Source organism: Furipterus horrens, unplaced genomic scaffold (genome assembly GCF_987537825.1).
Source record: "Furipterus horrens unplaced genomic scaffold, mFurHor1.1.pri manual_scaffold_17, whole genome shotgun sequence".
NCBI lineage: Eukaryota > Metazoa > Chordata > Mammalia > Chiroptera > Furipteridae > Furipterus > Furipterus horrens.
Genome location: NW_028327187.1, coordinates 90461493 through 90486701, shown reverse-complemented (window position 1 = coordinate 90486701; position 25209 = coordinate 90461493). Strand labels below are relative to the sequence as shown.

The 25209-nt window shown below is 39.4% G+C and overlaps 1 protein-coding gene and 1 pseudogene across 4 annotated transcripts in view; both read left to right on the top strand.

Moving 5' to 3' along the window:
• The first annotated feature begins 1443 nt into the window (after positions 1–1443).
• The window catches only part of USP9X (ubiquitin specific peptidase 9 X-linked), a 111229-nt gene continuing 87463 nt past the window's right edge, over positions 1444–25209 (top strand). For all 4 annotated transcript variants that reach the window (XM_090265231.1, XM_090265229.1, XM_090265230.1 and 1 more), the window contains exon 1: positions 1444–2033. The gene's annotated coding sequence lies outside the window, so the exon portion shown is untranslated. The remainder of the gene's footprint in view (positions 2034–25209) is intronic.
• On the top strand, positions 8895–11341 carry LOC149991574 (large ribosomal subunit protein eL38 pseudogene; annotated as a pseudogene).

Genomic DNA, 25209 nt, shown 5'->3' with positions numbered 1-25209 from the left:
TTGCTATGATTTTTTGAATATGATTTGGTGTCTACAGCACTTTTAAGTCAAGGAAAGCTGTGATAAAACTAGAAACTGCATTTGGGCATCCAAGATAATCTCTAAAGACTTGTTTCAAGCACTCCATTTGAGATTAACTTGATAACTTTTATTTTGGGATATCAACATAGAAAATAGTTCATGAGATAGTGGATATTATGGGTTCATAAGGCCCTTCCGGTTTCTAACACTTAATTGTGCTGGTGGTTTGGCATAAGGGGCTAAGGTTGCTTCATTTAGTACTGTATTAGTGCAATGCCATCCTTGGCACTTCGTAATTTTTCCTTTGAAAGTGGTAAGAATCAGGCTGTAAGCAAGCCTAAGTGCTTTCAGGTACTGATGCTGCAGAATTAAGTGAATGAGATTCTCAGAGCACCTGCTTCGTAGGGTTGGGGGGGCACTCGCAACTGCCCCCCCATCCAGTCTCAGGCGATAGCCACACCTTTCTCATATCGGCGTAGAGCAGGTGGCCAGGCCCGCGGAACCTCGCACCGCTGCCGCCTTCCAGCGTACCAGCCTCGTGGGCCTGGCTGGCTCACCGGCCCCGTGACGCAGGTTTGCTGCGCCGCCAGGACACCCTGGCACCACGGGTGCGACCGCCCAGCGCGTGGTCTCCAGATCGCGTCTATCCGCTACCCCTCCCCCCACAATCCCGGAACTGGGGGGTGGTAGTGACGTCATCATCCGGGCACTGGTTGGCGGAGCCACGGTTCACAATGGAACAAAAACAAGCGGCGACGCGGCTTTGGCTCGCGCGATTAACTCTGTCTTGGCCACGCACCCTGCCAGTCCCGATCTCCTAGCTCCTCCTCCGGCGTGGTGTGCCAGATCCTTTCAGGACTCCCTTCCCCCACTCCTGCCCGTCCTCTTGCCACCTCTGCCCTCACACCGCTCCCCAGCCGTTGCCTATGGAACTCTTGTTTCTAGTCATAGCGCGAGACTGGAGGGGCGAGGCGGAAAACGGTTCTGAGCGAACGATCTTCACCGCATTGTCTTCCCCTCCCCCGCCCCAGCTTTTTGACTTCCAAGCGTCTCGCTACGCTACGCTCCCACGGCGACTGGCGCCACTCTCCCAGGCTTGACGGAGGAGGAGGAGCTAAGGGAGTGGAAGGAACAGCTGATCGAGAGTGGGGTGGAGGATAGGAGGAGGTACGAGAGGCGGGCCCTTTAGGGGCGGGGCTTGACAGGGGGCGGGGCTTGACAGGGGGCGGTGACCTCGGGGCTTTGGGCGGCTCTGGAGCTAGTGGGAGTCTGCGCCGCTGAGCTGCTTTCTTAGCTGCCATCGTTCCTACTCCTATCGCCGCTACTGCCGCTGCCACTGGCCGAGCGGTTTTTTTTTTCTGAGGGAGGGTGTTTGCTGGATCCGCCATATTGACGAGGACGGGCATTCGCGGCTGCGGTAGATAGTCTCCGCCGCTGGCGGAGCCGCGGTATCCCTGCACCCGGCCGGTCCGGGCCTCTGCCGTTCTGAGCCCCTCCCCGCCTCGCTCAGCTCACAGGCCTCGCGGGAGCCTGCCGCTGCCGCCTCACGGGAGGCGGTCGCCTCAGCGCCTGGTCGTCGCCGAGAGCGAGCAGTAAGCTGCAGTCAAGCGACCAGGCCCGAAGCGGGGACGACACGGAGAGCAGGGGAAGGTGAAGCCGCCACTGCGGGAGGAGGAGCAGAAGGAGGTGACGCAGGAGAAACGCACCGCCCGGAGCCCGTCTGAGCTCTGCGAGAGCCCCACAGCCTGAGGAGAGAAAGGGGGAAGAGGGCCGGCAGCAGCTGAGGGGGAGGCGACAGCGGCCACCGCCGTTGCAGGGCGGGCGCTGCGAGCAGTGAATTCCGGCGCGCCTGTGCAGTCCCCTGGTCCTTAGGCTCGCTGCAGCCTTTCGACACACTTTGTCGCCCGTCCCCCCGGGCTTGGGATGCACCCGGGTGGGCCTTGTCCCGGGACTGAGTCTTTCTGCCGCCTCCGCGTGCTCTGCTTCTGAAGAGAAGACCCCTGTGTTGTGCGGTAAGGACCCAGCCGCGCCGGGGAGACCCTTTTCCTGGGCCGACAGCTGGACTTCGCTAAGGGGAGGAGGGCGAGGGGTGTGTGTGTGCGCGAGCGCGCGGTCCCTACCCCGGCCCGGGGGCTTTTCTGTCCCCTCCCTCCCTGGCCCTGGGCTGGGTGAGCGCGCAACGGGGGCACGGGGTCTGGGTTTTCCGAGCCGGCGTCCCGGGAGCGTGTCTGTGTGTTTTGGACTGTAAGGGAAAATGGCTGACGGCTCCGTCCCTCCTCCACCCCCCTCGCCCCTCCCCCCTCCCCCGTTCTTCCCCGTTCTCCCCCTCCTCTCTTCCCGTCCTGTCTGGGGCCGAGTGGGAGGATGGAGTCTCTCGGACTTGCGGGCAGCCTCCTCATCCGCACTCGGGGGCTGGGTCAGCGCTGGGGACTAGAAGCTTCCAGCCCCGGGGGTTGCAGTTCGACGGCGGCTCTCCTCCCCATTTTCGTTCCAGTTGACACCAAACGCCATTACTGAGGTGGAGTGATTTGGAGCAGTAGAGCTAGGCCTCGGCTACGCCTGGCTATCAGGCTGAACGACTTGTCCGCCTCCTCCCACCCTCCCGCGATAACCCGCAGTTTCTCAGCTCGGAGCTGGAGCCGAGTTATCGGCCTCCTACACCTCCTTCGCCCCCACCCCCACCAGGGCCAGAGCCTCAAACGATGTTTTGATGCAGAAATCGCTTCCAAGCCAGTTTGGACCCACCACCTTTCTATTTTTAACCGTTTCTGCCAAAAATAGTAGCATGTGCGAGTTCGTTAATGATAAAACCTCCAGATTCTTGTGATGTAAGGATTAAGGATTGATAAATGGTTCATTTTTCATTCATTGTGAAAAATTAAGGTAGAGTTAATGGAGCAGGTGTATACTTGTTTTGTAAGATTTGTATGCATTTCTGTGGCAACTGGAACTTACCCTGAGTTTTTCATATTTCCCATACAACTTAAAATTAGGCATATTATTTTTGAAAGTTCCATAGTTAAAATGTTAATTGGGTTTGCCACTGTTAAGTTTACAGGTGTGTGTGATTTCTTCAAATTGTCTTTGAATTTAACAGCGTACGTTAAATATTCATGCTTTATTTTGGGGGGAGGAGAAATGCCAGAGAGTTCTTTCACCTGGAAACCCTTGAGTCCCCTAAATCTACATAACGTTTGTGTATCTTTACTTTTGAGGAAATATTTGGAGTGCATCGATTAGGAAACTTTTTGGCAGATACTTAAATCCCCTCTTGGAGCTCATTACCTGCTTTTAGTGATTAGATGGTACGGACTGCTTAACCGTAACTAGCTTGGCTTTCTTAATTCGTACACTTTAACTTTATAAAAATAGAGACTACAAACTCTCCTTTATATCTCCCTGGTCTGCTGATTTTAGTGGGCTGCCATTTTGGTTTCAGCAAATGTCTCACAAGTCCTTAAAAGATTCGTGTATTAAATATATAAATATGTCAATTTATGTTCTCAATTTTAAAACTCGTTCATTGTCTTATAATTTTAACTCTTTAAGCTTTATTGTCTCACTGTTTGGATAGAGTGAAAACCATAAGTATTTTGAATTGGTGTACAAAGAATGAACTCAAAATGCTTCTGATAATCCTATTTTCTTTTGCTTTCTCTAACTAAAAAAGACTTTTTGACCTTAACACGAATTTTTTCTCCCAAAATTTTTTGCACAAACATTTAACTTGTAATTCTCAACGTATTACGTTCTTTTGTTTGCTGACCTTGGTAGTTTCTGAGGGAAAATTTCTGGAGGGGTTAAATAACAGCAAGAACAATATATATGAGAATTAAATTCTTTAGGAAGTAATTTTGAAGAGCAGATTTTACCTTTCACCAAATTATTGGGATCTCTTGTTGGTGTTCCATAGCTCTCATTTTATGGCTAGAATGCTCAAATAGGATTTACTTTGGATCTTTTATCTTAAAGGATTTTGAAATAAATTTCCTAACTTCTTGGGAAGGTGAGAGATTTCATGGATATATCCTCAGATAATTTTTGACATGGTATTAATAATGTTATTAGAGTTTTTGAAAATGGATGTTTTTCATGAATTTACTTGTCATGAATTTGTTCTTGATTAATCGGACACAAGCATTCTTTTTTTTCCTGTTTATTTTTTAAGTATATTTTATTGATTATATTGTTACAATAGTTCCAATTTTTTCCCCTTTGCTCCCCTCCACCCAGCACCCCCCTCCCCCAGCAATCCCGCCCCAAGTCCATGCCCATGGGTCGTACATACAAGCTCTCCCGCTTCACCCTTTCCAAAGAAGCATTCTTTTAGCTTGCTTTTTTATTTCATAAGGTCAGTTTGAAAACTAATAACTTGAATTTCAGAATTTTAATACTGAAATCAAGCTTGTTCTAAATCAGGTTATAGGAAGTTGTTTGAAATATATGGGGTGTGGGGTAAAAGATTAGTTCTCTTGGAAGATTTTCGGGCAGTTACACGGGGGTCTGATTTTGTGGTTATTGAGTGAGTTGATTTGTTTTTTAATTTTAAAGAATGTAATGTTTTACAACAGCCTTGCATTACTTCCCCCTTTTAATGATGCTGTGTTTTGTGAAACTTGGGGGGGGGTGTTTTAATTGAAAAACAGGATTTTAGTTTCCATTTGGTTCTTTTAGGAGCTGTATTTTTAAAAGCTATTATATTTATTAATGAGTTGTCTTATTTTAAGAGTCTAATGTTAGTATTTGGGAAAGGGTTAATGCATTGGACCTCAGTCCTGGCTGCACATTAGAATCACTTGCTGGAGATTTAAAAGGAATTCAGATGCCTGGGTTCCACTCCCAGAGATTGATGAACTGGTCTTATTTGGGGTCTGGGCAAAAGTATATTTTAAAAGCACTGTGGGTGATTTCTCATATGCAGTCAGGCTTGAAAACCACTGCGTTATTGCTGTGAGCATGTTCTTACTGAACTTTCAAGTGGATTAATAAGATGGATTTTTTTTCTCAGCTGCTTAGCTCTATGTTAAACATTTTTTATTTATTACCTTATATAGATAGTATTATCTCCATTATACAAACAAGGGACTGAGGTCTGTCAGGCTCAACCATCCAGTGGTGCTTTGACTACTGTGTCATGTTATTGAAGTAATGCTAATTACTTTTTTAAAAATCCACTTAGAACTTTTGTTTCCTATACCAGAGAAACTTCGGATTAAAATTTTAAAATGACAGTAGTCTGCAATTTTGGAAATGTCTTGGTTTGCCAAGGGAGATGCTAAGCTCTGTAGCAAATACGGTTTTTCCCATCCATGTGTCTCCCAACATTTTCAGATGATAGTTTAGTTGGTAGGTGTGCTTATGATTAAAATGATGTTAGGCAACTAAACGTTCTTAAAAGATGTGAAATCCAGGCATTTGTCTCCCAGTAATTTATTTAAATCATCTCATAAGTGAACATTTAGTATCTTATGACTGTGTTAGTTCAATATGAGAATTCTGAGTTTTATTTACCTTGTTTAATCTGAATTTTACCAAAGTTTATTAAAACTGTTTCTTTTTGCATTTTTGTAGTTTTGGTTGATAATTTTATGAAATGAATAACAATAACACCATAATGGTTTGTTTCTTTAATTCCCTTAGGCCATTTTGTTGAATTCTATATTGAGAGAGGTGGGGAAAAGCCTGCTAATCTTTGAGCATTCTTAATGTGGCACAAGATTTGTCAAAGATCTTTCTGTTAAATTAATGATTACCGTAGTCCTATTCTCTATGCTATAAAGTATCATAAGGGGAAAAGACTTCATGAAACTTCTGTTATGTAAATTGGAGTTTGAATTTATCATTCAGTTATTACTATTCAATGCAGTGGCCAGTGTAATATACTTTTAAGGAATAAGGTATGAAAAAATACTGTTGAGATATCTTCCTTAACATTTGTTCTTTAAATGTGCCTTTACTTGTTTTGTGAGCGTCAATAAACACATACATTGTACATGTATTCCACAGCAAATGAGTTTCCAATTCTATTTTTAGTCACTAACAATGATTTTTCTACCTCACTTTGTATCGGAATCACCTATGTAGCCTTAAAAAAAATGAATTTACCTAGGTCTTATTCTCTGAAGATTATAATTGAATGGGTTTGGGGTGAAAACAGGGCATTAAAAAAATCTTCAAAAGACAATTCTGTTAGGCAGTTAGGATATGTTTGTTTTGAAATTCATTTCAGGGAAAGGGGAGATCTGATACTGTTTTGTGTCCTACTATTAGGCAGTAATATTTTTGCTTGAGTTAAGTTTTTTCCGTCACATTGACAAAAATTCCAGACACAAATGCAGCGAAAAATTCAGACACTGGATAAATAGTTGGGAGACACCAGGAGTCCACATAGAATTTTATGCACATATACACATATATATTTGTTCATTATCTCTTACTGAGCACCTTATAGTTACGGTTCAAGTTCTAATACAACATCTATTAAGGCATTACTTTCCTTTTTATCCATTCAACAAATATTGGGCTAGAAATTACTGTTGTCTAGAAGCTATATTGTATGAAATGAGGGGCACTGGACTTACCTGATCTTTTAAGTTGTACTAACTCTAATTTTGTCGTTCATTATTGTGCCTCCTAGGAGAATGAATTAAGTTCTTAGATTTATACCTAGTTGTGGTCTAAGCCAAAGGACTTTTCCTTTTACCTTTTAGTTTCTTTAAATAAGTTAAACAAAATTTCATTCTGAGCTCCAGTCTTCTCCAGTGAGCCCAGATGTCATGTACAGTAGAAATGGGTTCTTTTAGAATTCTTGCTTATTGGCTTTAGGAGTCAGTGTGCTTTATGGTGCTTTTAATTTTTGCCAGAAATTACATATTCTGGTGTCACCCCTTCCTTCCTCCTGCCATTCCTTTCCTATACTCATGCTCTATAAGCTATCCCTATACTGTATGATTGTCAAAATTTTTGTTTTACTTATTTTGTTTAGATGATTAATTTTGTCCTCCACATTCTTTTTGGATTGGTGGCATCCATCTGGTCAGGCTCAAGATCCTAAGTCCACTGATAGATCCCCAGCATCTAGAAAATGCCTGGCACACAGACAGTCATTAATAATTTGTAGGATAAGTAGTTAGTTCACCATATTGTATTCTTGATGTGATTTCTCTTTTTTCTTTTTTTCTCCTAATTCTTAGTACGTGGAGTCACTGAACTTAATTAACCCTAATAATCCTTTTATGATTATCAATCCTGAAAGGAGTCTTAGATCTAGTCAAACTCTAGTCAAGTGAGGAACATGGCTCAAAGAGGTGAAGTAACTTAACTAAGATAGCATGCTGCTTCAGGAAGCTATTTCCATATCTAATGAGTCACATTAATTAATGAATTCTTTGAATCTCATTTCTTTGGTAGTCACTCATAAAATTTATACTTAAATCTCTCCCTGATAATGGATAGTAAGCAGGCATTCTGTCCCTTATCTTTGTTTATTATATAACACATAATATTATATTGTTTACAATAACTTTGCCTGAATGGCAAAATCTGGGGGAATATTTATTCTAGTAACCTAGAATTGCTGGTACAAAATTGACATATTATCGTATTATGGCCCCCTTTCAATTTATCCTTTCTGTAACTGATCAATCGTGTGAGTTTTGAACACTTTAGACTCAGAGTAGCCAACCTTATCAAAGGAATTGTGTTTCTTGGAATGAGTTTGAGTTGGTAGTTTTGGATCCTATCCTCAGCCACAAAGCCTGTGTAGTGGGAAGAGAAGAAAATTTAGAAAGACTAAAAAGGGCTTTTGACTTCTTTCCCTTTCCTTTTCCGTTTATGCCCATTTCCTTCCTGTTGCCTTTGGTGGCTATTGAGAGTTGTAAGTTTTAAGTTCTTGATTACATCTCTTTTCTGGTCTTTTCTGTGAACTAGTAACTTACAATTTCTGTGTAAGTGTACTCAATTAACTTGGATCCCAGAGAGCATGGAAATTATTACATACAGCATTAGACCCATAGTCTTTTACCTAATACTATTTTGTCTCTAAGGTAGTTTAGAAAAATTTGATTGCTCTCCTTGATAGCACCTCTTCAGGTTCAGACCAGGTATCAGCAAGCTTTCTATAAAGGGCTCTAAGAGGCAAAATTGAAGATATTATGTAAGCTTTCTATTGGTGAAATTCAAAATAGTGATAATTCAGTACAATTATTTGCGATTCAGGTCTAAAAAGAATGGAATTGTGGGGGGCGCTAATATAACAGTATTTTGTCGAATTGGGGTTTAAAGTTAGTGTTCCTTGTCATCAAATTGATGATAATATGTTCCTGTGTGAAAACCGTTCTCAGCTTGTAGGCTGTGTAAAAACACGAGGCTAGATTTGGTCTGTGACCACAGTTTGCCAGACCTGGTTTAGATCAGTGGTTCTAAAACATGGAGAGCTTGTTAAAATAGATTGCTGGTCCTTGCCCCCAGATTTTGATTCAGTAACTGGAATGGGGCTCAAGAATATGCATTTCTAGTTCTGACCAGTGTGGCTCAGTTGGTTGGGCGTTGTCCTGCAAATGGAAAGGTCACCTGTTAGATTCCTGGTTGCTGCACATACAAGAGGCAAACAGTTGATGCTTCTTTCCCTCTCTCTCTTTCTCCCTTACTGTCTTTCTAAAAGTAAATAATTTTAAAAATATGCATTTCTAACAAGTTCCCTCATATGGAATCACCCTTGGAGAATTACTGGTTTAGAGGTGAATGCCAGCATACCTACTTTTCTTCAGGCTTGCCACTTTAATTTCTCTTGAATTTTTAAATTTTGTACTTTATTTTAAATTCAACAGTTATATGTTATAAATGCATATCATGTGCTAGGTATTATACCAGGAATGTGGGCACAAGGTGAGCAAAACATAACTGCCCCTGTCATATAGGCTAAAGTAAGTTTAAAAATCAATTTCCATAAATGCTTTAGAGCCAGAGTCTGAGACACAGCACTCTTATTGAAGGCAGGGTAGTGGTGTTTGATACTTATGTTAAAGGAAAGCTAAATTGGAAAGATATATTATCAAAATATTTTATTAATTTCATGTATTGAGGGATAATCTATAAATAAAATTTTCAGAACACACTAAAGCTCACTTTTAAATACTCAAACCAGTTTATTTGATGGAAAGCTTTCTAAAGCTGTTACATACTTTTTCTTTATAATTTTTATGTGATTATGAAGTCAATATATTCTGTTGTTAAGAAATAAGTTAGGAGGCTTCTTGCTGCTTGCTATGCTGGCCATGAGCTCTTGCGCCTTGTAACTGTGCCTCAAAAAATTGAGCAAATAAAGACTTCATGCTCACAGCCAGGTGAAAGGATGCTAGATCTGTCAAGATCAAGGAAAACAAGGATAATAGGGAGTTTAAGTCTGGTGCAGCAGATATCTTTTTTTAAGTATATGTTATTGATTAAGTTATTACAGTTGTCCCAGTCTTTTCCCTTTTGCGCCCCACCCCCACCCCCCGCCAGGCACCTCCCTTCCCTCTAGCAATCTCCCTGCTTCCTTAGTTCATGTCCATGGGTCATGCATATAAAGTTCTTCGGCTTCTCCATTTCCTATACTATTGTTAATGTCCCCCTGTTTATTTTGTACCTACCAGTTATGCTTCTTGATCTCTGCGCCTTTCCCCCCATGCCCCACCTTCCCCCTCCCAACTGACAACTCTCCATATGATCTCCATATCTATGGTTCTGTTCCTGTTCTAGTTGTTTGCTTAGTTTGTTTGTTTTAAGCTTCATTTGTTGATAGTTGTGAGTTTGTTGTCATTTTAATGTTAATACTTTTGATCATCTTCTTTTTCTTAAATATATCCCTTTAACATTTAATATAATAAGGGCTTGGTGATGATGAACTCCTTTAGCCTTACCTTGTCTGGGAAGCACTTATCTGCCCTTCCATTTAAATGATAGCTTTGCTGGGTAGAGTAATCTTGGTTGTAGGTCCTTGTGTTTTCATCACTTTGAATACTTGCCAGCCCCTTCTTGCCTGCAAAGTTTCTTTTGAGAAATCAGCTGACAGTCTGATGGGAACTCTTGTAGGTAGCTCTGCTTTTCTCTTGCTGCTTTTGAGATTTTCTTTTTATCTTTAACCTTGGGCATTTTAATTATGATGTGTCTTGGTGTGGTCCTCTTTGGGCCCAACTTGTTTGGGACTCTGTGCTTCCTGGACTTGCATGACTAAATCCTTCACCAAATTTGGGAAGTTTTCCTTCATTATTTTTTCACATAATATTTCAATTTCTTGCTCTTCCTCTTCTCCTTCTGACACCTCTATGATTTGGAAGTTGGCATGTTTCAAGTTGTCCCAGAGGTTCCTAAGCCTCCTCCTTATTTTCAATTCTTGTTTCCTCATTCTGTACTGGTTGACTGTTTCTTCCTTATGTTTCAAATCATTGATTTGAACCCCAGCTTTCTTCCCTTCACCATTGGTTTCATGTGGATCTTCGTTTCACTTAGCATAGCCTTCACTTCTTCACTTATGTGTTTGCTCTATTCAGTAATGTCTGTGAGCATCGTTATCACCAGTGTTTTGAACTCCTGTCTGTTAAGGTTGGCTGTCTCCTCGTGGCAGAATTCTCCCACTGGAACCTTGTGGTGCTGTATGTGGGGGAAGGGTCAGGAAGGGAATAAAGCCGCTTGCTCAGCACTCACCCCTTTTTCTGTCACTTCATTCATTTCCGTATGGGACTGGCGCCCCTCCAGCTGTTGCCCTGGTGATGGTTTCCAGAGTGGGTGGGTTTGCGGAAATTCTAAGAGGGGGGTGCCTCTAAAGAGACTCAGGAGATGGACAATTTCTTCCGCTGCCCCCAGTCCCCACTGGTTTTCACAGCCAGAAACAATGTGGCTTTATTTTCCCAGCGCTGGAACTCTGAGCTGGGTGATCTAGCCTGGGACTGGGATTGCACCCTAAGTGTCCCTCCTGGCTTTTATAACGTGTGACTGCTCTTTATGACATCAGTGTCCCCAGGCTGCCACACTGCAGTCCTCTCTGCACTGGCTCCACCCCTCCTACCTGTCTCTATGAATATTGCTTTTATATCTTTGTTGGATTTCCCTGCTGTTCAGTTTTCAGGTAGTTCTGGTTTTTTGTTTTGAGGTAGATGTAATCCTTCTTATGCTGTGGAAGGAGGCAAAGCATCATGTCTACCTACACCTCCTATGTCTCCTATGCCTCCATCTTGGCCGAAAGTCCCCCAGATAACTTTATGCATTGGTCATCATAGACAGAAGACAGAAACTGAAGCAGTCCCTGCCCCCAGGTTTGGCAGCAAAGGAGCTGAAATGAACTCAGACATGCTGATCTGCATTAAAATGTTAAAAATTTTAAAAAGAAAAGGTTTGGGGAGTGAAAGGTGGGGGATACAAACCCCATCTCTAATAATTCCATCATGTCACAGCAACCAATTTTTTTTTCTTTTTTTTTTTTAATGTTTTTTATTGATTATATTGTTACAACAGTTCCAATTTTCTCCCCCTTGTTCCCCTCCACCCAGCACCCCCCTCCCCCAGCAATGCCCCCCAAGTCCATACCCCTGGTTCGTAAAAATTAACTATCCCCCCCCCCTCAAATATTAGGACCCTTTGTAATCTTGTAAAGGACAATGGGTGAAGGTCTCAAGCTCCTCTAGCTGCTTCAAGCTGGACATGGTCGTCGTCCTACCTACCCTTGGGTCCAGAAAACCCTAATAAGAGTGGGGGTGTGGAGGGGAGGGTGGCCTTCCCACATGGGGAAGGATCGTGCAGACTCCAGGTCAGTTGGCTGCCTCCGGTCAACGGCGTGCTTGGTTTAACAGGCTGGTGTCCTTGTTGTGTTCTGAGGGCAACAGATTTGGCGAAAAGGGTTAAAAGACATCATTCAATCCATAACTACTAGATGACAAAAGGCAGGGATTAATTTTTCAATGTTCCATATTAGGGGGAAAAAAAAAAGGCTTCTTTGTAAGAAGGTGTGCTAGGCACATCTCGCCTGTCCAAAACCCTTTTGCCCATTATACTTAGTTTGGGCTGAGGGAAATAGTTTAGGTTTTTCCCCCTCTCAGACCTCTGGGCCTTTTCTTCCAAGCCATTAGGATAGAAAAGAGAAACCCGTTTTAAAGTGAAGCCCACAGACCACCCCATTCTTCCCCAACCCAGCCATTTAGTTCAGCCAAACCGTTGAGTCTCAGGAGGCAGCGCTGCAGAGAGGATTAAGTGAGGCTTATGCGTACAGATAATCACTCAGGTAATGCGATCATAGGCTTATGTCCTTTGAAAACAAAAAACACGTGTTAATTTATGTAACATAACCCGCAAACAAGTCTCTAAATCTGGAGAAGAAACTTTTAAGACGGTTAGTTGCCCTGTTTTATACTCTACTACTGATCATTGTGATTTTCCTTGAATAATAATTTTTCTCCCTAAGGTTACCCTCCTTGTCTTTAAAGGGACTACATTAAATCCATTTTTAATTTATCCTGTTCTTTTGCATAAACATAACAAGAGCAGCAAATGATCACTTATGATCTTTAGTTCTGCTTTGCTGGAACTTACCCAAGGAATATTTGGGGTGACCTTCAGTCTGTTCTTCAGGGCACAGAAGCTGTGCTACATATCTGGCATTCATCCTTGCCTGTACACACCTGTTTTTTCCAAGTCTTTCTGGTCTTTCCTTGTGCCTTAAGGTCCCTTCTAGCCATCTTTCAGGAAAACAACCTTCGTTCCTTCCCTGGAGAGATTGCTGTGGACCGTACAACCAACCATGGTACCAGGCCTTTTATCTCACGGGCTTTTATTACCTTTGAAAGTCATTCCCAGTTCCTCAGGGCTTTCTGGTAACAATCTGAGCCCAAGTATGTTTCCTTTAGGCTTGACATTCCAGTCAAAGACTTGGTCAAAAAAAAAAAGAACCTCTGTTGACAACTGGTCTTATTAGTTCTATGCAAAGGAACTTATGTCATTACTTACTTGTTTAGAATGCCAAACTCTGGAGGGATCAAATAGGGAGAAAAATATACAACGTGAAGGAAATTCTTTGTCCTAATATTCACTGAACTGGCATTTCCATTCTTCATATTTTCATTTTTCCCCCACTAAAAAATTTTGGTTTGTTTTTCCATTACAGTTGTCTCACTTTTTTAGCCCTCTTGTTTCCCTGCACCCTGTCCCTCCCCTCCCCCACATTTAGTCCCCACTCAGTTGCACCTGTCTGTGGGTCATTCATATATATATATTTTTTTTAACGCAACCATATTTTTAATGTGTATTAAATCAAAGGTTCTCATCAGTTGCCTAACGAATTTTACTAAGTCATGTTCTTTGCTTCCACTTACTCCTGCCTCAGGACTTGCGTGTGCCATTTGTTCATCCTGCCTAGGAGCTACTGTTTGTTTTCATGTCCCTCCTCCTTCCCAGCTTCTTTTTAAGATAGTGGTTTTGAAAATATTGCTCCAAACTCTCATCATGAAGTTGATTTTTTTTAACTGATTAGAGAGAGAGGGGAGGGAGGGAGGGAGACATTGATTTGTTGTTTCACTTATTTATGTTTTCATTCGTTGATTCTTGTATGTGCTCTGGCCAGGCATTGAACCTGCAACTGCAACCTTGCCATAATCAGGACTATGCTGTAACCAACTGAACTCCCTAACCAGGGCATGAAGTTATTTTTAATAACTTTCCAACTTCATTTCCCACTGTTTTGTTTTCTCCTTCAATCCTGTTTGCTTGACTCTGCCAATTCTCCATACACTCCCTATGCTTTCTCATTTCTGCTTTCTTCGGTATTTCTTTTAGGGGCTTCCCAGTTTTTTTGCTAGTGCCAGTGACTTCATGAACATCATTTAATTACTCTTTGGCCTGTTTCATTATATGTATCTGTTGGTTTTCCTCTTAAGTGTTTATATGTTTATAGGATTGTTCACATATACTAAAGGCTCCAGGCTTCTTTGAGTTAATGTTTTTGGTGGTGGTGTATTTTTTTTTAAGCTACATATTTCTTTTTTTTTTTTTTTTTTTTTCCAGTAATGGTTGTTTTCACTCTTGTTGTAGTTCAAGTCTTAGTTACCTCCCTTTTGTACGTGCTGTGGACTGGGAAATGAGAACAGTGCATATACACTGTATATGAAGAGTGAGGATCTCTTAACAATAACTTTGTAATGAACTCTGCTTCCTAATTCTATACCTTTTACCATTTAAAAATGTTAGTCCACCCTCAGCTATGATATATTTGACTTTTGTATAGTCTCCATTTTAATACAACTTATGTTAACAACCCTGAACCTCCATTTCTTAAGTCAAGTTCAGACTTTTATTAGCCGATGGAAGGTTTTTCTTTTTATTGCAGGGTGATACTGCATGCCTGAGAACAGTTCTGTCTCAGCAGCTTTGCTGTATTTGTACAGCAGTGTCTTGTATGTTAATTTGCAAGTTCAGTTGTATTTTGCTCTTTTATAAAAACGCATGGAAAACAAAAATGCATCAGCTGGAGGTCTCAAACTTGGTAGCCTTGAGTCAGGGTAACTATACTGGGTTAGGTCGTACTCATTGGTTATGTTGGTCGACATTGTTCAGTGGTGAATGAAATAATTAGAGTGAAACAGGAAAGAAGTATGGCAAATGTGTAATAAAGTTTATATATGAAAGATGAAGTATATAATTAGGGATTTTATAATACTTTTCTGCCCTCTGACTTGAGAATTGAGAGAACTAGAAACATGTGAATTTAGTGTTTGGCTTTGAAGTATTTGACTTCTGTCTCATTTTTAGGAATACATTATGTATGAAAGGAGGGTACTGCCTATATACAGCATTTGCCTCTATTTGTGGAAATGACTACAGAAAATCTCATTTACTGATAGTTAATTAGAATGTATATATCTATTTACTGTGTCCCTTGTAGATATAAATCAATTATTCAAAGTTCTTGAGTTTTTGACATGGAGCTTGCTGACCCTAGGATGACAGAGATTGTGAGTCTAGATTGAGGGTTGGAGGAAGAACCTAATATAGTGCCTGCAGGTATATTCCTTGTCTGATAGATGTCATCATTTGAGCCATATAAATGTTAGCTGTCTCAGATTGCTCCTGCTCGAGGATTACCTCAGTTATCCTCATTGCATCATGGGAAGAAGAATCATGTCATTGTAAGGAGAATCGGGGAAAGATTCTCTGGCATCCGTTCATTTTCACAGCCACAACAATCACATTCTTCAGATACTTCCTTATCTCCTTCTGTTCTTTTTCCAAGTACTGCTCAAAACTCTTACCATGCCACCTACCCAAAATGGAGGGAGCTAGAATCTGGTGTTTAGAGAGTATTAAACTGTTGGGCAAAGTTTGGGGTCTTCAAAGGTATAGTCTTGTACACCTAGCACTCCCTGGTTTGTGTAGGTGTTATTTTACAGCTTTTAAAATAGATTGATAACAGCCCTGGCTGGGTAGTGCAGTTGCTCATAGTGTTGTCCCAGTATTAAAAGGCTGTGGGTTCTGTCCCCAGTCAGGGCACATAAAAGAATCAACCAATGAATACATAATTAAGTGGAACAACAAATCAATATTTCTCTCCTTTCCTCTCTCTCAAATCAATTTTTAAAAAAGAATATTAAAAAACAGACAAATAATATATTGTTTAAATAGTTGCAGTAATTCCATTGGCTTCTATTTAAGAGGGGGTTTTGTTTGTTAATGTTCATATCTTAAGTGGTAATGGTATAGTCAGTGGAAGGGTACAGGACTTTGAGTCAAATGGGCTATGTTCTAGTTCCAGTTACCTCACTCTGTGAGTCACTTAACTTACCTCTTGGGTTCTCACTAGTCTTATCCATAAAGCCAAGGTTTTGGGCAAAAGATTACTTCAAGCTTCTTCTTTAAAAAAAAATAATTTTTGTCTTTATTCCTGGGGGAAAAAATGGAGTATAGAGAAGAGAAATTTTTCAAGTACTGAAGGAAAATAGGAAAGATTAAAAAGGGTTAATAGGTATAGAAGTAGTTGGATTGGCAAGTAAAGGGAGGGATAATATAATTTGACTGTTTCCTCTCCCTTCTCTATTGCCTTTCTGAGTGTGTGTCTGGGTCTGGAGTGGTTTATTTTATTTAAGAGTCCTGTGGGTTAACTGTGCTTGGCCCACAGTTGTAGTATGAATTTCAGGACCACAGACCTGATAACCAGGGGGTATAATTTGTTTGATGGCACAGCAGCTTAACATTTGGTTAAGTTTTCATCTGAAGTCTAGCTTAAGCTTTAAGAACAAACTGTTGTTAAAAATTGATGTAGCCTACTAGGAAAAAATAATATATTCAGGGGAAATTGGTTTTTGGTTTTAGTTTTGGTTCTTTTTCTGAATTGAGGATGGAAGTATGCACGTAAATATAGTAGCAGTAATTTTGTTTAGCACAGATGGTTTCAGAGAAAATGTTGATACCTCATTTTTCATCACTATAAGAGAAGTAGGAAAAGAAGCTTATCATTTTTATTGCGTATCATTTGGCCAGTTATTCTTAAATTTAATAGTCTCAGGACTCCTTTATATCTATTGAGGACCCCAGAGAGCTTTTATTTATGTGAGGTTACAGTCAATGATATTTACTATATTAGAAACTAAAATAGGCATTAGTGAACCACATTTTGAGAAACCGTGCCTTAGACTCCCAAGGAAAGTTTGCATTATCTTTTTGAGTGGCTTGTGTACTGTAAATTTTTCCTTTTTAATTGAGATATAACTTGCATATATAGCAAGCCTGCAAATTTTAAGCGTGTAGTTTGATAAATTTTTGCAAATGTATACATCTGTATAACTACCATTTATATCAACATATAGAAAATTTCTAGCATCCCAGAAGGCTCCCTCATGCCTCTCCCCCTCACCAAAAAAAAAAAAAACCCACAATATTCTGACCTTTTATCTTTCAATAAAGTAGTTATATCTGTTTTTAAACTTCATATAAATGGAATACTACAGTATGCATCCCTGAGTCTCACACTTTTACCTAAGATGATTACTGTAATTTCCTCTTTTGCATTACTGCGTAGTCATTGTATGAAATATACTGAGGTTTATTTCTCCATTCTATTGTTGGTGGACATTGGGGTTGTTTACAGTGTTTTCACCAATTATAAAGAGTGTAACCATGATTATTATAGTACGTGTCTTTTGGTACACACCCAGAAGTGGAATTGCTGGGTTATAGGGTAATATGTGTGTTTAGCTTTAGTAGATACTGCCACCCAGATTTCCCAAGTAATTGGTTGTACCAGTTTAAAATCCTACCAGCAATGTAGTTTATGTTGCTCTTTCTTATCAACACTTAATATTGTCTGTCCTTTTAACTGGCCGTTTTGATGGAGATTTAGGGATATCTAATTGTGGCTTAAATATTCATTTTCTTGTGTCTAATGATGTATAGAATCTTTTCTTGCGCTTATTGGTCTTTCTGCTACTTAACTCTTGCTTCCCTATAAAATTTGAAGTTTGACCAGTAGACAGAATTACGTCTTGTAGCTCAAAATCAATAATTGAGTGAATTCTTTGAAATAAAAGATTTAAAAAATAAACTTAATTGATCTGTTAGTGACAGGAGAGATTAAATATGTTATTTTTAAAATATGCATTTTTGGCTTTAGAATATGTCTGGAAAGATCTTTGCTCTTGAGAGATTCAATACTTTAAATTATGGCCTTCAGATATAAACCAGGAAGATAAGGAATAACAAGTGTTGATAAGGATGTGGAGAAAAAGGAACCATTGTGCACTGTAAGTGGAAATGTAAATTGGTTCAGCTACTATGAAAAACAGTATGGAGGTTTCTCAAAAAATTAAAAAGTAGAACTGCCATATGATCCAGCAATTCTGCTTCTGGGTATTTATCTGAAGAAAACGAAAACACTAACTCAGAAAGATATATGTACCTCCATATTCATTGCAGCACAATTTACAGTAGCCAAGATGATAGATGAATGAATAAAATTATGGTGTGCGTGTGTGTATGTAACTATTATTATTCAGTTATTAAAAGAATGAAATCTTGCCGTTTGTGACAACATGTATGGGCCTTGAGGGCATTATGCTGAGTACAGCAAGACAAATAATACCATATGATGTTTCTTATAGGTGGAATTTTAAAAACAAACCAAAATACCCAAGCTCATAGATACAGAGAACAGACTGTTGGTTTCCAGAGACAGGGGTTGGGGAGAGATGTGGGTGAAGGAGAACAAGTTATATTTTTTATAGATATTTTTTCCTACCCTGCCTTTCACTTATATAACTAATTTAACTAGATTTCACCCATATAGATATGTTTTAAGAAATTGGCAAGGATATAAATAACCCTTTATACCCTTAAGTATATCTGATTTGTTTTGATAAGATTGCATGTGTTTTAATCATCAGTGAACTTCCTGAGTAGGCCAAAATTTAATGCTTGCTGTTAAAGATAGGCGAAATGAAGTTATTCATGCCACTCAGTGGTACATGAGGTGATTGGTGCTGGTCTGATTCTGAATTACTGTTATATTTACTGTATTAAGGCTATTCCATTCTGTTCTTTACCTTTTTTCCTTATCCCACACTTATTTGACCTACTACTCATCCTATCCTTTAAGATACAATTCAAATGTTGTTCTTCTGAGAAATATTTGTAGATATTCTGTACCCTCATCTAACTTACTTCCCTCATTTTCCAAACTATTAAGGAAAAAACAAACATACAGATATAAATAAAACTCCAATCGACTAACTTTATTTCATGGCTTTTTTTTTTTTTTTTTTTTTATGTACCCCTTCTATTTTGAAACAAATCCCAGACAGCATTTCATTTTAAATATGTCAGTATATCCCAGTCCAATTTAGGTGTTTTTCCCTGGTGCTCCCAGTAGTACTGGAAACCTAAAAATGTAGAAAACTTGACAGAAGTAGAAGAAATCTAGAAAACAAAAAGATATTAAGGTGCAGCTATATAAGAGATAGGGATGGCAAGTAACTTGAGGTTTTGCTGATGGAATAGAAAATGATTTAGTTCTGTGATCTGTGAGAAAGGTATTTTGTTTGAGGGAGGGGTTTACTCACTGCCACCTTTATTTAAAGGGATAGTCCCTAAATTAGCCACAGAATACTTTTGTGTAGAATAATTTGTCTCCTCTATTCTAAATTATAGGTTTTTAATGTAGTTCTTAGATATTCTCTTATTCTGCTTTGTAAATCTCAACAATAGCTAATACTTAGCCACCTATATGTGAGGAACTGTGAAATTCACATACGTAATACATTCTTTATATTCTTAAAAACAGTCCTAAAACTATCCCAGTTTTATAAATAAGGAAACCAAACCACAGCTGTTAAAGAACTTGTTCGGCTTGGACACCTAGGTAGATGGCAGAGCAGGTGTTAAAACTGAGGCAGTTTTATCTTCAGTCTGTACTCTTAACCCCTACAGTATATAAGGTCTTAAGAGAATAAACTCTGTTAGCATTTTCAGTTTGTCAGTAGCACACAGGCATTATTTGTTCTTTCATAAAATACACCTAGAAAAGGGACCTTAGCACACAGCCTTTTCTTCAGCTCTTATTTCATTTGTGATCTGGACTTTTTCTTTAATAATAATGTCTCGGTATAATAAGGGTCATCCCTGGCTGGTTTGGCTCAGTGGATTGAGCGTCGGCCTGCGAGCTAAGTGTCGCTGGTTCGATCTTCCAGTCAGGGCACATCAGAGAAGGAAAACTCTGACTCCAAAAAACCTCCGCTGCCTTGCGGCATACCTCTTCAGGGGAAAGGCTAAGGGAGTAAACCCCGACAGAAAATCCGGAGCTGGAGTCCCTAAGGCGGTTTGACGTTGTAGTCAACACCGGCAACTCCTGCGGCGCACCTGAAGCCAAGCTGTATTGACTCCGTCTTTCCCTTGGACCCTTCAGCTGCGAAGAGAGGGGGGGTCTGCTGCATGGGCAACAGCAGACCCTCCATATCACCCTGCCCAGGCTCTGTAGCTTCATCGCAAGATGTCGATTCAACACGGGAGGAGACAGATACCGTGTCACTCCCGAGTCGGACTGCACAACCATTCTCGGCGGTGCAGATAGACTCTTAAGAACCTACACCATCGTCTCTCGAGACGGACGGCTGCCGACGACGACGATAATAAGGGTAGGGGTGTGTGCCATACTTGAATTAGAATGTGGCTTTTTTTTTTTTTTGTATGCTACATTTAAAATTCTTAATGTTGAGTTTTATTTTTGCTTTAAAATTCTATTCTTTAAGAATTTCGTTTGCAGTAAGTTGGTATATAGCTTCCACTTTTGATTTTTCTTTGATTTGAGTATTAGTCTTCTAATATACTGAAGTGTTATTTTGAAGACAAGCAGGCTTAAAAGGCTAGTTTTCCCCTTAGATCTTTCTTAATGGACTCTACATGTGTAAAATTGTATTACAGAAACAATGCAAATGTGCTTCAACTAATAAATATAATGTGTACCATAGGATGGAATAGTTTTGGACAATAAAAAGAAATGCTACAGCTTGAATAAACCTTGCAAACAATCATGCTAGGTGAAAGATGCCAGTCACAAAGATTCCATATTATATGATGCCATTTATATGAAATGTCCAGAATACGCAAATCTATAAAGATAAAAAGTAGATTATATTGGAGCTGGGAATGAGGGAGAAGGGACTGGGGAGTGATTGATATGGGGTTTATTTTGGGGGTGATGAAAATGTTCTAAAATTGATTGTGGTGATAACTGCACAACTCTGAATAAACTAAAAACAAATTGTACACATTATGTAGGAGATTCATATGGTACGTGAATTATATCTTAAGGCTGTTATTTTTAAATTATTATAGATAACTGAAGATAATCTCATTGACTAAAAGGAATTTTGGTTTCCTTTTCAAATTCTTTACCTTTTTGACATAATCTAACTGGAAAATCAGGTAAAAAGAGTAGCCACTGGATGCACGTTGAAAATGATAATTATTGATAATCTATCTGCCTTGCTTAAAATGTTGACTAAATAAAATGAGCTCTTAGTTTTCAGTGTATTGGATCAGCGTTTCATGTTTGCATTAGTGACTCCCTAATAGTGTTAACTGATTGTGATAAAGATTAGTAAGAACTGGTAAAAGTGTATCTTCCTCTTGAAAAGCAATTTGGTTGTATGTACACCGTAAATGTCAGTAATTTGAAGGATCATAGTGTAGAAAATTGTGAATATTAACTTTGTTTCAGTGGTTAAAACTATAAACTTAACAATAGGTACCAGTGACAAGGGAAATAAACTTTGAAAGGAACAAAGACCTTCCTTGCTGACGCAGTGGGCTTCACAGTGTTGTAACAGAAAACATTCAAGAGGTTCCTGGCGGGGTAGGGTACCTCAACTTATAAGACCATCATCCCAGTGTGCCAAGGTTGTGGATTCAATCCCTGGTCATGGCACATACAGGAAGCAAGCAATAAATGAATGCACAAATAAGTGGAACAACAAATTGATGTTTTTCTTTCTCCCCCTTCCTCTCTCTAAAATCAATAAATAGAAAATTGTTTAAAGAAAACATTCAAAGGGAGATTATATGTAGAAATTCTTACATTTATTTGGAGCAGTTAATTTCCCAGTCTTAATAGACCTTGAGCACCTATCTCCCATTCCTTGGAAAATTTTAGCCTTCACAGTATATCTTTGTTGCTCTTTTTGTGCCCAAGCTAAAAGAAGTATTTTCTTTCAGAAACAAGTCTTATTTGCTTTTTCATTTTTAAGATACTCTTAAACATTAGTACATGTATTTTGTTCATGTGCACTCAAAATGTATATTCTGCTGTCGTTAAGTATTTATGGATGTCTGTATAATCTAGTTGATGTGTGTGTATAGTGTTCAAAGTCTTCTCGTTCTTTTTTTGTTTCTGAGGTATGACATTTTTAGTTTCAGGTGTACAGTGTAATGATTTGATATTTGTATATATTGCAAAATGGTCACCACAGTAAGTACAGTTAACATCCATTACCATACATTGTTAAAAATTGTTTTTCTTATAATGATCTTATATTTAGGTCTGTGATCCTTTTTGAGTTAATTTATTCTTTTATTGGGAAATACATTTCTATATGTAACAGACCCAGTCATGCATTGTGTACACATTGCTTTTATTCAGTGCATTTGAGTCAGTTTAGAGAAGAAAGGAGAAGAAATGCATTTATACTGTTTTTGTAATTATATTTACTAGTGCACTTTCACTGGGGATTAGGTCTGCAAGCCCTTTTTGCTTTCTTGGAGGAAGTCGATTTCTAATTTCATTTTTGAAAGACTTCTGGGTTGTTCCTCCCCCACTCCTGTACTTTGACTATGTCTTCCCTCTGCCTCTTGATTCCCTGTTTTCTAATAAGAAATCAGTTCATAGTCTTCTAGAGAAACCTGTGTATGTGATGATTTTCTCCTTGTTACTTTCAAGATTCTCTGTGTTTGCGCTTTCACATTTTTTAAAGATGATTCTCAGTCTGGTCTGTTGGATTTATACCACTTGGAGTTCATTGAGCTTCTTGGATTTATACATTAATGGTTTTCATTGGAGGGGGGGAATTTTGGCCATAATTTTTTCAAATACTTTCTCTGTTCCTTTCTTGTGGGACTTCATTATGTAAATGCCAGTTTGCTTAATTGTGTCCCACATTTCCGTGAAATTCTACTCATTTTCTTTTTTCTCTCTTTTTCAGTTGCTTATTCTGTTGATCTATCTTTTTAATTTGCTGATTCTTTGTTCCAACAGTTTATATCATCTGTTGAACCACTTCGGTGAAATTTTCACTTTGGTCATTGTACTTTTTGACTGAAATTTTTATTTGGTTCTGTTTTGTTAATTTCTAACATCTCTTTATTGATAGTCTATTAAATGCTATTGCTGTATTTTCCTTAACTTCTTTTAAGCACGGTTATCTTTAGTTCTTTGAACACACTCATAATAGCAGTTTAGACCTTTGCTAAAGTGACATGTGGACCCTTTCAAGGGTGGTTTCTTTTCTTTTCTTTTTTACTGTTAGTGGCCACAATTTATTTTCTTTATTTCTCCCTCTCCACTGCTCATTTGTTGTGGGATGGGGGGGGGGTGTAAGTAAACTGGACCGTTCATATAATGTAGCAACTTTGAAACTGATTCCCCACTACTTCTGTTTCCAGGTCTTGTTTGCTTGCTTATTTGTCTAGTGACTGGCTGGACTTACTTTAAGTGTATTTTCTATGTGATTCCTCTTCAAAGGGCACAGTCTTATTTATGCACACAGTCACCCTGATATGACAGTGGTTTTATAGTAAGGCTTTCTTTATGTGTTTCCCTGATAACTGTTAAGCTGTCTCCCTGTGTTTGTAGCACATGCGAATATAGTTTCCACTAATTGGTGGCTGATTGCTCTACTGTTTTAGGTGCTGATGCCCTGGGATTTAATTGCCCTTCATTCTGTTTCAATTCAGTTTTTCTGCTTTCCAGGGGGTAATCTTTGAGGTTACTCTTTTAGGTTTGTTCTTACTCAAGGGAGGCTTTTCTTAGCTGTCTCCTCTTTGGTTATTTTTGGTAAACTGCTAGCTGGTTTAAAGTTTAGCTTGTTGCCAGCGCTCCTTAATTGCTTATTGCTTCTGTTTCCATTGTTTTCTAGTGCACTCTTAGGCTTGAACTTCCCTGTACTCTGTTTCAAATAAGTCAGTTTACTTTGAGTGAACTTAAGAGTTTTCTTATGGCCTGCCACTCTCTCTGGGCCAAACCTTGACAGTATTGAATGGCCTACTTCTCTCAGAGTAACACTGCTTCTTGAGCAGGTACTATGTGGGACCAGCAGTCTCTGGTCTTAGTTTGTCTCCTGGTGTGGAACCTTGGCCTTATGAGTGAGATGGAATGCGGGCCATTATTAGGACCACTTTGTTCCCTGCAGAACCTGGGTCTGGCTTCTGTTCCACAAGTGTGGCATGGATAGAATAGCCCCAGACCTTTCAGCTGTTCTTGCCTTCAGTAGAGCCTTTACAACTGACTTGGAGATAATGAAAAATGCTAGCTTCCTTCCCCTCCTGGGGAAATAAATTGACTGGGAAATTGAGGGAGAGCACTGTGTTCTTGGCTGCACCCACCTAGAATGGAGTAGCTGAGCTGCTGACTCAAAGTCCCATAGACTGTTCTGAGACACAGTAGATATTCTTGAATGAATGTTTTCTTTGTTTGCTGTATACCTTTAGGACAATTCTTATTTGTTTTCATTGTTTTTAAATTTTTAAATTAAAGGCTTTTTTATTTTTTTAATCGTTTTCACCAGTTATTAATTGCGGAACGTGTCCACAGAGCTTCTCATGCCACCATTTCGGAAGTCATTTTTAATTTAAAAAATTGCTCATTTTCTATAGCTGCTTAAAAATAAATTTGTGTTTGTGAATGCCTTGGAAAGGATGCTGGAGTGTATTGAAGCTTTTATGATTTGGGTAGGCCAAAAAGTTCGTTTAGATTTTTTTCCATACAATGGCTCTAGTAGCACTTAGTTGTCTTTAACTTCATTGAAAACACTTTTGTTAGATTGTATTGTGGCAGCTGTCATATCAGTGTGCATTGAAAAAACCTTAATTTTGGTAGTGTGTGTGTGTGTGTAGACATTTTAATACCGAAGGCAGAAGAAAATAAGCAACATTTTCAATGTGTTGTACTTTGTTATTTCAAGAAAGGTAAAAACGCAACTGAAACACAAAAAAATGATTAGTGCACTATATGGAGAAGGTGCTGTGACTGAATGTGTCAAAAGTGGTTTGCGAAGTTTCTTGGTACTGTTGACATTATGGCCAAATAATTCTTTGCTCCGGGGCTGTCTCATGCATTGGAAGATGTTTAGCAGCACCCTTGGCCTCTATCCACTAGGAGCCAGTAGCAGGAGATAGCCAACATACTCAAAATATCCAAATCAATAAGGTTATTAGTGAAAATGACATGTGTCTTTTTTTATTTTACAGAAAAACCTAAACGGACTTTTTGGCCAACCCTATACATATAAAACCTTCTGGTATTCCCAATTGTACATATAGTTGACAGACATTTAGTATGGAGAAATTTTGAATGAATGGCCAATTACCAAGCATTTCTAAATGAATAAATTTCTGCTCCCACAAAGAATTTAGAATGCCTGATGTAGTTCTTTTGTTATGACTTACAGGAAGTTTTCCATAGGAAGT